The following is a 12,099-nucleotide window of genomic DNA, read 5'->3' as shown; positions in this document are numbered from 1 at the left end:
ACTTTTTTCACTGAATTGTGCACTTTGTGTTACAAGCATGAAACTTGGCATGATTGTAGCTTATACCATTCTAACTGAATAAAGATCGAGAGGCCTCGCACATTTTTTATATTTTCCATAATTGTGGGGAAAAAAGTGAAAAAATATAATTTTTTTATCCTATTTTCGTCATAACCTTTTACAAAATTCTCCAATTCTCATAGGTCTTATATCAAATTGTAGGAAATCCATAGCTGGTCATTTTCCATCTATACATGTCTTTTTATCTTTAACGGTTAGGTCTACGGAAGTCAATTTATATCATGACTACCCGAAAATGCGAAAAGTGGCGGCCATTTTGAAAAATGGCCGCCAATTTTCGCACACCATTTTGCAAAATGGCCGCCATATAGAGTACATCAGTAAAATAAGTATGAGATCATCCCATGATCTAAAATATTATTTTCATTTCTTTGCAAATTCAATACGAGAAGCCTCACAGATTGTTGTAATTTTTTATATTTGGGGGGAAAAAATTGAATTTTCCAAAAAATGTTCCTTTAACTCAATTTTAAATCCTCATAAATTATCTAACTAGAATATTGTGAGAACAGACGAAAGTTTATTTTAAGGAATATATCATTAGATTTACTTACATGTATAATGTATGAGCTTGATTGGCTATAGATCACCTTTGAAAACTTATCAAAATCAACGCAAATATATTTCATTTCAACATCAATGTCAAAGTAGCTATCTCATTCATCTGTGGACGGTTACTCAATCATGTGTAATTGTATCTAGCTTGACTGGATCAGAAAAGTGCAGTGCACTTAAGAGCTGCTTTTAAACACTTGGACCAGTTTTAACATTTTATACACATGCATTTCAGCAATTCCTGGCAGCCCTTTCATGCCAACAGAAGAGTTGTCCATACAGGTCCAAGCTCTCCCCTAGAGTTATTGCCAACCCTATACAGAGGGCTTGGTAACTCCTGTGATTTCATCAGGGATTGCTCTGAAACATAACTCCCCTGATTTACAGCTCTCTTTATATGTTGGATCAAAGCTTATTCTGTTGGGGGAATATTGTCCAAAGTTCTCCCCATCGTGGTGAACAAATGCTTTCTTGCTTCATTCACTTTCATGAGGTTGCTTGCTCTGTCATACAGCAATGATGAATCAGCATTAGTGATTAGTGATTTCAAGTGGTGGACAGGTGAGGGAAATAGAGGTGCCTGTAAGTTCAGGAAAAGCAATCCATGCATTCCACGAGGTCTTTTCATATCAAAGGATGACACAATGTCACAGAATGTGAAGCTGCGAAACATTGGAAGGGATCTACTTTTCTCAGGACCCAGACCTGATGCAAGTTCATGAATTACAATATAGAGAAAGAGTTTTCCGGTACCAAACCCCACCCATACTTCAAAACCACATCAGTGTCAACCACATAGTACGGCTGTAAAACTTCTTCCATCCTTTATGTGAAGCATCAGTGAAGCAACTTTCTTTTATCTTTTTATCTCTTAATAGTTACAGGGTGCCAATTCCAAAAGGTCTTTTGGTTGATTGGACACCACATATTCGCCAATAGGGCTGATGACTTGTTTGATTCTATCAAGGCTATTTTCTGTACAAGGAAAGCAAAAGGATATTTCTTGCTGGTATCACACCTCAGGAATTCTTGCCAGTGCCTCAGAACTGGCTTCCACTCGTCGTCTTTTCCACTTCCTCTTTTTGTTCTTACACTGGATTTTTACGCTGTCCGTTTTGTATTCGTCCCAGACAATATCCACTCTCTGATTAGTGTCCAGAAGAGACTGCAAGTACTTCAAGAACACATTATCAGCATATTCATCAAATGCTATTGGAACTGCTGGTTTTAGCATGTTTATTACTGCAGATCCATCAAGGATTGATACGTCAACATTTGGTGTTGAGTCAGTTGGTGGTGAAATTTTCTTCAAAGCAATTGAGAAGAACTGATTTTGCGCATGGACGTAGAGAACCTTGATGAGATATAGTTGGATAGCAAGACTGATTTTCATGTCTGACAAACTCATCCAGGTTTCCATCCCTTGACTCGTCTGTGTATATCTTGTCGTCATGGAAGAAGTTCTACATCCGTATTGTTGACACAGACGTGGTTGTGTTGGCCATAGCTGCATCAAGCGTTCTCAGTGTTTCACAGCTTCACAGGCCATGACAGTATGTCATCCTTTGGTGGAATTGAAAAGAAGGCCTCGCGGAATACATGGAATACTTTTCCTGAACTTACAGGCACCTTTATTTCCCTGGCTTGTCCACCACTTGAAATCCTAATGCACAAAATTAATCAGCATGAGAGAGTTGTTGTACTGTTGTATGGCAGTGCAAGCAACCTCATGAAAGTGAATGAGCAAGAAAACATTTGTTTGCCACAAAGGGGAGAATACTGGACAATATTCCCCCAACAGAATCATTCCCCCCAACAGAATCAACTTTGATCCAACATACTAGTAACTATGGACAACTCTCACGAAGGCATGAAAGAGCAGCCGGGAATTGCTGAAACGCATGTGTATAAAATGTTCAAACCGGTCCAAGTGCGTTAAAGCATCTCTCAAGTGCTATGCACTTTTCTCATTCAGTCAAGCTAGATACAATTACACATGATTGAGTAACATTCCATAGAGTGATGAGATAGCTACTTTGACATTGATGTTGTGTTGATTTTGATATGTTTTTATAGGTGTTCTATAGCCAACCAAGCTCATACATAATACATGTAAGTAAATCTAATGATATATTCCTTAAAATAAACTTTCGTCTATTCTCACAATATTCTAGATACATAATTTATGAGGATTTAAAATTGACTTAAAGGAACATTTTGGAAAATTCAATTTTTTCCCCACTTTTCCCCCCAAATATAAAAAATTACAACAATCTGTGAGGCTTCTCGTATTGAATTTGCAAAGAAATGATAAAAATATTTTAGATCATGGGGTGATCTCATACTTATTTTACTGATGTACTCTATATGGCGGCCATTTTGCAAAATGGTGTGCGAAAATTGGCGGCCATTTTTCGCATTTTCGGGTAGTCATGATATAAATTGACTTCCTGAGACCTAACCGTTAAAGATAAAAAGACATGTATATATGGAAAATGACCAACTATGGATTTCCTACAATTTGATATATGACTTATGAGAATTGGAGAATTTTGTAAAAGGTTATGACGAAAATAGTATAAAAAATTATATTTTTTCACTTTTTTCCCCACAATTATGGAAAATATAAAAAATCTGCGAGGCTTTCCATGATCGTAGCGATTTCTGCCGGGTTTCGCTTTCGATCTTTTGGATCGTGCTGGCAATAGCTCCTGCACTCGTCTTTGCAGCGTGTGGAGAAGTGCCGCATACATTTTGGTGGCTTCGGTATGCTCTTTATAGGTGGTCCTTAAAGAGCTCAGAACAGACATTTATGGGCCGCTTCCTATAGTTTAGTTCACGCGAATCACTTCAATACACAGGGGATAGTCTCTGTCGATGCAGTAACCATATTTATCATTTAATGGAAGGTGTTATCGGTGCAATAAAGCAATCTGATAAACTTGGTATCCAAATCTGATAACTATGCAAATTACGTCAATCCACGAACTACTTTCTCAAAACTCCATACATGTCATGCGAATCCTAAAATGACAGCATAACATCCCTGCCACAGGCTAATTTGCATATCACGTGACCGGGCTTTTTCTCTTGTTTGTAAACAAACGCGCACATTCATAATAAGAAGAGACTGGCCTTACGCAAGCCTTTCGGCGCGCTGTTCATAATGTTTTACATTTTTACATATATATTCTTCCACAACTGCGGCAGTAAGGTTTATGACACTACATATATATATATGAAACTGGCTGCATCGTTTGCTCTCCGTCGGCTTCAATGAAAGCACGTGGAGCCGTACAACCTATGTAAACAAAGGATCGCTACGCAAATCGAAATAGTGTTACATGTTTTAGGATATTTTCTCAGTGAAACTAAACCATTCTATCAAAAGTGTATAATTAGATGTGTAGACTCGTAAAAAGTAAAACAGTTAAGAAATATGTACATTATACTGAATGGACGGTGCAAGATGTGACGAATCGTCACATCTTTGTGGCCTGTGGCAGAGGTACTATGCTGGCTGGCAGCATGGAACTCTGGGTAGGAGAGTGTAAAGCGTTATTTTACTTGCTATATAATATATACTCTCCCAAAAATGAAACGCATATAGGAATTTCAACTGTATTTTTATGTTTATTTTGAAACATCTTGTAGGCTTTATGAGTCAATGAAATATAGCGAAATTGCACACTGGGAATGCAGACTTATCCGTCTTTGGCACCAACTCGAGGAAAGTCAGTTTGAGTGTCACATGGAGACGTGTGGTGGCGCTGAAGTCAATACCTCGTGTGACCACCGTGGGCATCCAGAACTGCACCGCATTGCCTCGGCATCGAACGAAAAAGTCTCAGAATCTCGTGTTGCCCAATCGCAGCACACTCTGCCTGTAGTGCCTGTGCGAGTTGCTGAAGTGTCTGGGGCTGAGGGTTACGTCGTCGCACCCGTCTGTCCAGGGCATCCCACAGATGTTCGATCGGGTTTAAGTCCGGTGATCTTGAGGGCCAGGGGAGCACATTGATGTTGTGGTTCTGGAGGAAGTTTCTAGTGTGACGTGCTGCGTGGGGCCTGGCATTGTCCTGTTGAAACAACTCCCTCTGGCGATCAATGATTGGAAGGAGGTGTGGGCGTAGGATTTCGTCACAGTACCGTTGAGCTGTCAGGTTGCCCTGGATCATCACCAAATCACTTCTCCTATGGCGGGTGATCGCTCCCCACATCATAACACTGCCCCGGCCGAATCTGTCCACCTGGGGAACGCAAGCGTCGGCGAAACGTTCACGTCGACGTCTGTACACCCCCATTCTTCCATCGCGTCGTTCCAATAGAAATCGCGATTCATCACTGAACCAGATGCTACGCCAATTCGGTAGGTTCCAGGCCTGAACGTTGGTGCACCATTGAACTCGATGTCGACGATGTTGTTGACGAAGCACAGGGCCAAAATAAGGTCTTCTGCCACGTAAACCAGCCTCTCTCAACCTGTTCCTGACAGTCTGTGCAGAAAGCCTCCTCAATCCGGGTATTTGACGAGCGGTACTGGTCGCCGTAGCTGTTCGATGACGCAGGTGATGTACCCGGATGTAGCGATCCTGCGCCGCAGTGGTCGCTCGAGGTTGCCCACTACGAGGGGCATCTGGTACCGCATTCTGCCGGCGATATCTCTCCCAGAGCCGTGAAATGGTGCTTTGGTGAACATTCATGCGTCGGGCAACTGCACGTTGAGTCTGGCCAGCTTCAAGCAAACCAATGGCGATATGACGGTTGGCTTCACTTGGACGTGGCATTTTGCGACCGTCAACAATATTCCAAATACAGTGAATAATCGACAGACAGCGATCAACTTTTTATACCCATCATTGAGACTATCTGATCCCCAACTTTCACGTGCATTGCATGTGAATTGTGTATTCTGTGACACTACACGCCGAAATTGAAAATCATGCTGTTAAATACGGGTATTTTACGGATGGTGCGTTTTGTTGTGATGTTTCAAAACATAAACACCATAGGACTCATAAACAGAGCAAAACCTTTTGTAAAATGAATCACGTTTCAATTCATTCACGTAGAAATTGCTATTTTCATGATGCGTTTCGTTTTTTGGAGAGTATATATACAACAAATATGCTGACTTGTTAAATGTGCATGAAATGCTGTACCCAGATCAAAAAGAAATAAAGTGATAAAAAAACAAAACAATAATCTTTTCAGCATTACAAATTTGTTTTACAATACATCAGTTCATGTGTAAACAGTACCTTTAAACAGTATGGAATATTTTGCAAAAATTAGTTTAGAACAGTTGCCTGAAGTAAGTGGCTATATTTACACTAGTGAGTCTAAACTTTTGAAAGGAAGTTATATATCAGTGGGGTCACCCCTTGTGCTGTGCGTGAAAATCGACACCTCAAGTTATAATAATAGTAATAATAATAATAATGATAATAACAATATTCCATGTCTCATGCATATTGCTCCATGCACAATGCATTCTTGAAGCGCCCAAACAATCTGATTGTTATTACCCCGGATAACTGCCTGGGTTATAGTCACATGACTTTATCCCACCGGGTACCCATTTTCTGCTGGGTGAACAGAGGCAATTTTGAACAAAGTACTGCTTTGAGTGGCATTTTGAAGCTAATATGATGAACATGAACGATTTTCTTATGGATAGACAGCTCAAGTACTGGTTTTGACTCGATATTTGACATATTTTGTCAATATATTCTGAGACATACAGCCGTTATTTGTCGGGTTATTTCGGACATGTTGGTCTTCTTGCAGATTACGGAAAGCGGCGATTAGTGACGAATGTAACACGATGCAAGACTTTGGGATCAAACATTCTGGTCTTCCTCGTCCCTCAGGGTTTACAGCCCCAAGCAAAGGCGGTTGAGGTTCTTGCTATGAAGTCGACACTAAAGTACTCTAGACTTGCTTTGACAGACTTCACGGTGGGTTGAACCAGTTTCCAGACTAGAGTTGTTGGGGGCGGTGGGGCAGCTTCATGGTTAACGCGTCAGCTCGACACGCTGAAGATCCGGGTTCGATTCCCCACATTGGTACAATGTTTGAAGCACATTTCTGGTGTCCCCAGCCGTGATATTGCTGAATCATTGCTAGACGCGACGTAAAACCACACTCACTTACTAAATCTGCTGATTACCCCTGTGCATAAGAGACAGAAGAGACACTAGACACTGTCAGAGTAAACTTCAACTGGTAGTTTCATATGTATATACGAGCTATCAGCAAATCAAAACACTTGCTGTGAGTCACAGTTTGCCCGGCTCTTGTCTCCCTTCATGATACTGAGATAAGTTGTTAAATCCAGATGAGGAAAAACACAACACAAACGTGTTTGTTTTTCTTAAATTGTTGACACCCCGTCCGGACATGAGTTGCTAAAGGTGCCTTGCAACCGATATGCTTGTCACACGAACAAAACCCGTGAAGATCCGGATTAGAATCGGTCTTCAGTAACCCATGCTTGTCGTAAGAGGCGAGTAATGGGATTGGGTGGTCAGGCTTGCTGACTTGGTTGACACATGTCATTGTATCCCAATCGCGTAGATCGATGCTCATGCTGTTGATCACTGGATTGTCTGGTACAGACTCGTTTATGTACAGTCCGCCGCATTATAGCTGGAATATTGCTGAGTGAGGCAAACACCAAACAAACCAAAGCAATCATACGAACAAACTGAATGAGTCGGGTGGTCAGTTTGGTGACATGAATGACTTGAGGGTCATCGTGCCCTTAGGGCATGAGACTTGCTCATAACATCAGTCACTTGTTCTGTCTTGACAAGATTCAGTTTTTTACAGGCCGCCATAGTACAAATATTGCTTTGTGTGGCGTTAGCCCTACGACTTGAGCATGGGTGAGTGAGTGAGTTAGTTTTACGCCGTTTTTAGCAATATTCCAGCAATGGGCACGGGAAATGGGTTTGACACATTGTACCCATTTAAGGAATCGAACCCGGGTCTTCGGCGTGACGAGCGAACGCTTTAATCTCTTGGCTACCCCACCGCCCCTACTAAAGCACGGGAGTTACGATCACTTTGAGGAACGGGGCCCAGGTCGGTTAAGTTGATTTCTTCGCGTTTTTGAAAATCAGGAACACTTCCAAAGTATTTAGATCATTAAACACAGTGCAGTTGTTATTGCCATGTTTCCTCTTTTGAGCTTCTCGTAAATGCTTCCGTTATGAAATAAACAATGAACCTCGTGTTACGAATTGTGGATTTGAAATACGTTTACATAAAACGGAATACATTGTTCAGCCTATTTCTTAGCTTCAAAAACATCGCATGCAGATGCAGCAATTTTATAATTAAACTGTAATGACAGTGCGAAAGATTAAAAATTATTCACTTGTTACGTTTCCTGAAGATTTAAAAAAAAAAATACATTCTAAACACACGACTAAAAGCCAAATATTCATCGAAAATTCCGCAACCGCCGTACTGAAAAATACTTGAATGAAACTATATTTCAAGATTACGTTTAATTATCACTCGCTGTCTCCGTATGCCGGCTTGTATGTGGCGAGCGTTTGATGTACAGAGCTGTAAAAAACGTGTTGCCTTCAAAGAGTATATTTAAGTACCAACTGTTTATACCCTATTCAGTCATGAGAGAAATGAATGCTTTCAAGAAGATTATTCATTTGGAAGCGTTACTAAACGCGTACTTCGTTGATTGTTTTCAACTGGGTTTGGATTGTTCATAAAGACGTTATTGCTTTGTCAATATTATGGTGAACACCTGCAGGCACTGTGGGAGTGTTGCCGACCGAGGCGATCATCAACCTCAAATATCCGTATTCCCGGGACAGACAAAACCGGGTTTTGGAGTAGCAAGCAAGTGATAAATGAGTGAGTATGGTTTTAAGCCGCTTTTAGCAATATTCCAGAAATAGTGAGTGAGTGGGTATGGTTTTAGTGCAATATTCCAGAGTGAGTGAGTATGGTTTTACGCCGCTTTAGCAATAGCAATATTCCAGATATAGTTTTGACATGGTTTTACGCCGCTTTTAGCAATATTCCAGCAAAGGTAAGTGAGTGAGCGCCAAACTCCACACTAGTATAGTTTTACGAAGCTTATAGGCGCTAGAAGATTATAGTCATATGACTTTTTTTTCCAGCAATATTCCAGCAATATCACCAGATATGGCCTTCACATACTGTACCCATGATCTTCAGCGTGATGAGCGGACGCTTTAACCATTAAGCTACCCCACCGCCCTTATTCCAGCAACATCACGGCGGGGGACACCAGAAATGTGCTTCACACATTGTACCCATGTGGGCAATCGAACCCGAGTCTTCGGCGTGAGGAGTGGACGTTTTAAGCACTAGGCTATCTCAGATTCAAAGAATATCAGTTATTTAAAGGTCACGTGGTTAACTATTGGTTATAAAGACCTGCCCAGCCTTTGGAGTTCCTATTCTGACCCGGTATACCCACCATGCATAGGGGTTATGCGTTCGATCCTCGTCAATTAGTAAGGTTCCATTAAATTGTCAGCCACCTTTTGGCGTGCACTGTGCATAGTGCTCGATTGTCACAACCTCCTGTAGAGACAATGAACCGTTTTCAGTGAGTGAGTGAGTTTAGTTTTACGCCTCACTCCGCAATATTTGCCACCTTTTGGCGTGCACTGTGCATAGTGCTCGATTGTCACAACCTCCTGTAGAGACAATGAACCGTTTTCAGTGAGTGAGTGAGTTTAGTTTTACGCCTCACTCCGCAATATTCAAGCTATATATATATATATATGGCGGTAGTCTGTAAATAATCGAGTCTGGACCAGATAACCCAGTGATCAACAGCATGAGCATCGATCTACACAATTGAGATACGATGACATGTGTCAACCAAGCCTAACCACCCGATCCCATTAGTCGCCTCTTACGACAAGCATGGGTTACTGAAGATCACTTCAAACAAACAAACATCAGACGCGATTTTAACCGTCCAGTCTAAGCAAAGGGTGTCAGCTTTTTTAAACGATACATTTCTGTATAACTTCGATTAGATATTTAGATCTCATCTAACGAAAACGCCACCGAAAAAAACAACCTTGTTGGAACGCCCTTACGTGTAGATGCCATGACGCGCGGAAACAACAAGGGTGGGAAATTATACACGCCTATATAATAGCATGACTTTATGTTTTTGCATTCGGAACTCCCCATTTTCATTCACTTTCGAAATTTATTAACCAGACAGATACTCCGCTCCCTCGTACCGAAAATCTAGAAGCATTACCGGTAATTGATGATTGAGGTGTCGTCAGATCTACAAGAAGAGGGATATCGTATCGAAGTGAAAGATCTGATATGTATTAGATTGATTCCAAAGAGGCTATTGCCACCCATTGTTCTGCACAACGCTTTGCAGGTAAGGAACTGTGGGTACGCTATGACAGTCGCCCTATACCCGATTATATATGAAGTATATGTAATCTGTTTCTACCTTCAAAACACATTCGACCGCCTCCGTGGTGTAGTGGTTAGAGCGTCCGCCCGGAGAGCGGAAGGTCGCGGGTTCGATCCCCGACCGCGTCACACCAAAAGACGTTAAAATATGGTACTTGTTGGTCCCTGCCTGGCGCTCGGCATTAATGGGTACAACAAGGACTGGTCAGCTCGGAGTCAGTATAATGTGTCTGAGTGGGGTATTCATGCTTCACTGCGGCGTGGTATCTCAGTGGGCTAGGACTATAAAACCAGCTTCAGTCTGGGCTAGTAAAAGCAGCCGCACATACACATACACACGCATGTACGTCATCATATGAGCGAAATATTCTCAAGCACGACGTTATACCCAATTTCACCTCACCTTATAACACATTCCCTTTGTAAGAATCTGACGACGCCCTGGGCCATGACGATCATCAGAAATAATCTTATTCCACAAACAAACAAACAATGACAGGCTTTTGATAATCTGTAAACAAATATCATGCCAATATTTAGAACAAAATGTGCAAATACCTCAAAGGTACATGAGACATGTATGCAAATACGTGGAGACAATTATGGTTTGAATGTTACGAGAAAGCTATAGACTCATGTGCAAACGGTGCATTGGGTGAGGTTAATGTTATGATCATACATAGGTTCATTATATCTGAAACATCAATGATATATAATGATATTATATAAATAATAAGAAGAAACGATTAGTCGATGTTTTAAAACTTGGAGGTGGGGGAACATAACATAACCCAACATATTTTCTTTTCCTGGCTAGCTGTGATAAATTCCTTGTAATATCACCTTAGTTTGTGTAAAGAATGCAGTAATTTTGCTCAACCCCGGGTTTTTCAAAATTTGAATTTATGTCTATAATAATTTACAGACTACAACCCCATAGGTTTGTTTCTTCGGTATACGTCTAAATACCAATGCAAAACTTGTGCTAAGAATTAAGTTATTCTTATCTCATCAGTTTAATCTATTTTGAGTTTAAAAAATAACCCACAAAAATCTTAAAACCAATCCAGTTTACCTTCTTACTTTAAAAAAGAGAGCAGTTGTGCACGTAAAATATTCTTAATACTGAAAGCCATTAAAAATGCAATTCGACATTCATACTTTCTTTACTCACACTAATTTCAACATATATAAACCTAACTGGCAGATATGTTTGAAGTGAACATCTGTGAAGAATTTCATCTGAAAATGTCCAGTCAACAGCAACATCAGTGACGCAGCAACGACATCACACAAAAGATGGGTCACTTGCAGTCAATATCGTGTGTGTCCACCGTGCGCTGCAAGACATGCTCGCAGTCTTTGGGGCATTGAAAGACACACATTTCTCAGGAACAGCTGTTGGATGGTCTGCAGCCTCTGATGGTCTGTGGTCTGATCATGACGTCACCCCCCTCCAAAACGATCATGTTCAAGGACACAGTTTGGCGCAAGTCTTTTCCTTTACGTCGATAAATCTGTTGACGTCCATCTGCAAAGGATTAGTTAAACCTGGATTCATCTGAAAAAATGACATCTGGCCATGTCCTGTTGCCAAGATTGGCCCCATTTGCTGCCCATCGCTGTCTGGCAAGTCTGTGGCGATGCAATAAGGTTTGACCACGGTACGGGTGACGACACCGGATGTTGAAGGCAGCAAGGCGTCCTTGCACCTTTTGGACGCTGAAATGACGTTGACTTGTCCCAATTGTCCTCCTTGCCTAATCATCAGCTGTTTGGAACCGATTTCGCAAGTGTGAAACTCGGATATTGCGGTTTTGTCGAGCTGTTATCACAGGTGGTGCACCAGGTCGCGGACGATCAGCAACACTTCCGGTAGCCCGAAAACGTTGTCTGAGTCGACTTACAGTGGATGGATGCACATTTAAGTGCCTGGCAATCATCACATCTGAAGCACCTTGGCTGACCATACCGATAACCTGATTCCTTTCGTCTTGTGTCAAGTGTGCCTTT

Source organism: Haliotis rubra, unplaced genomic scaffold (assembly GCF_003918875.1).
Source record: "Haliotis rubra isolate DU_JTF1 unplaced genomic scaffold, ASM391887v1 Scf287, whole genome shotgun sequence".
NCBI lineage: Eukaryota > Metazoa > Mollusca > Gastropoda > Lepetellida > Haliotidae > Haliotis > Haliotis rubra.
Note: the sequence above shows the minus strand (reverse complement) of the source record.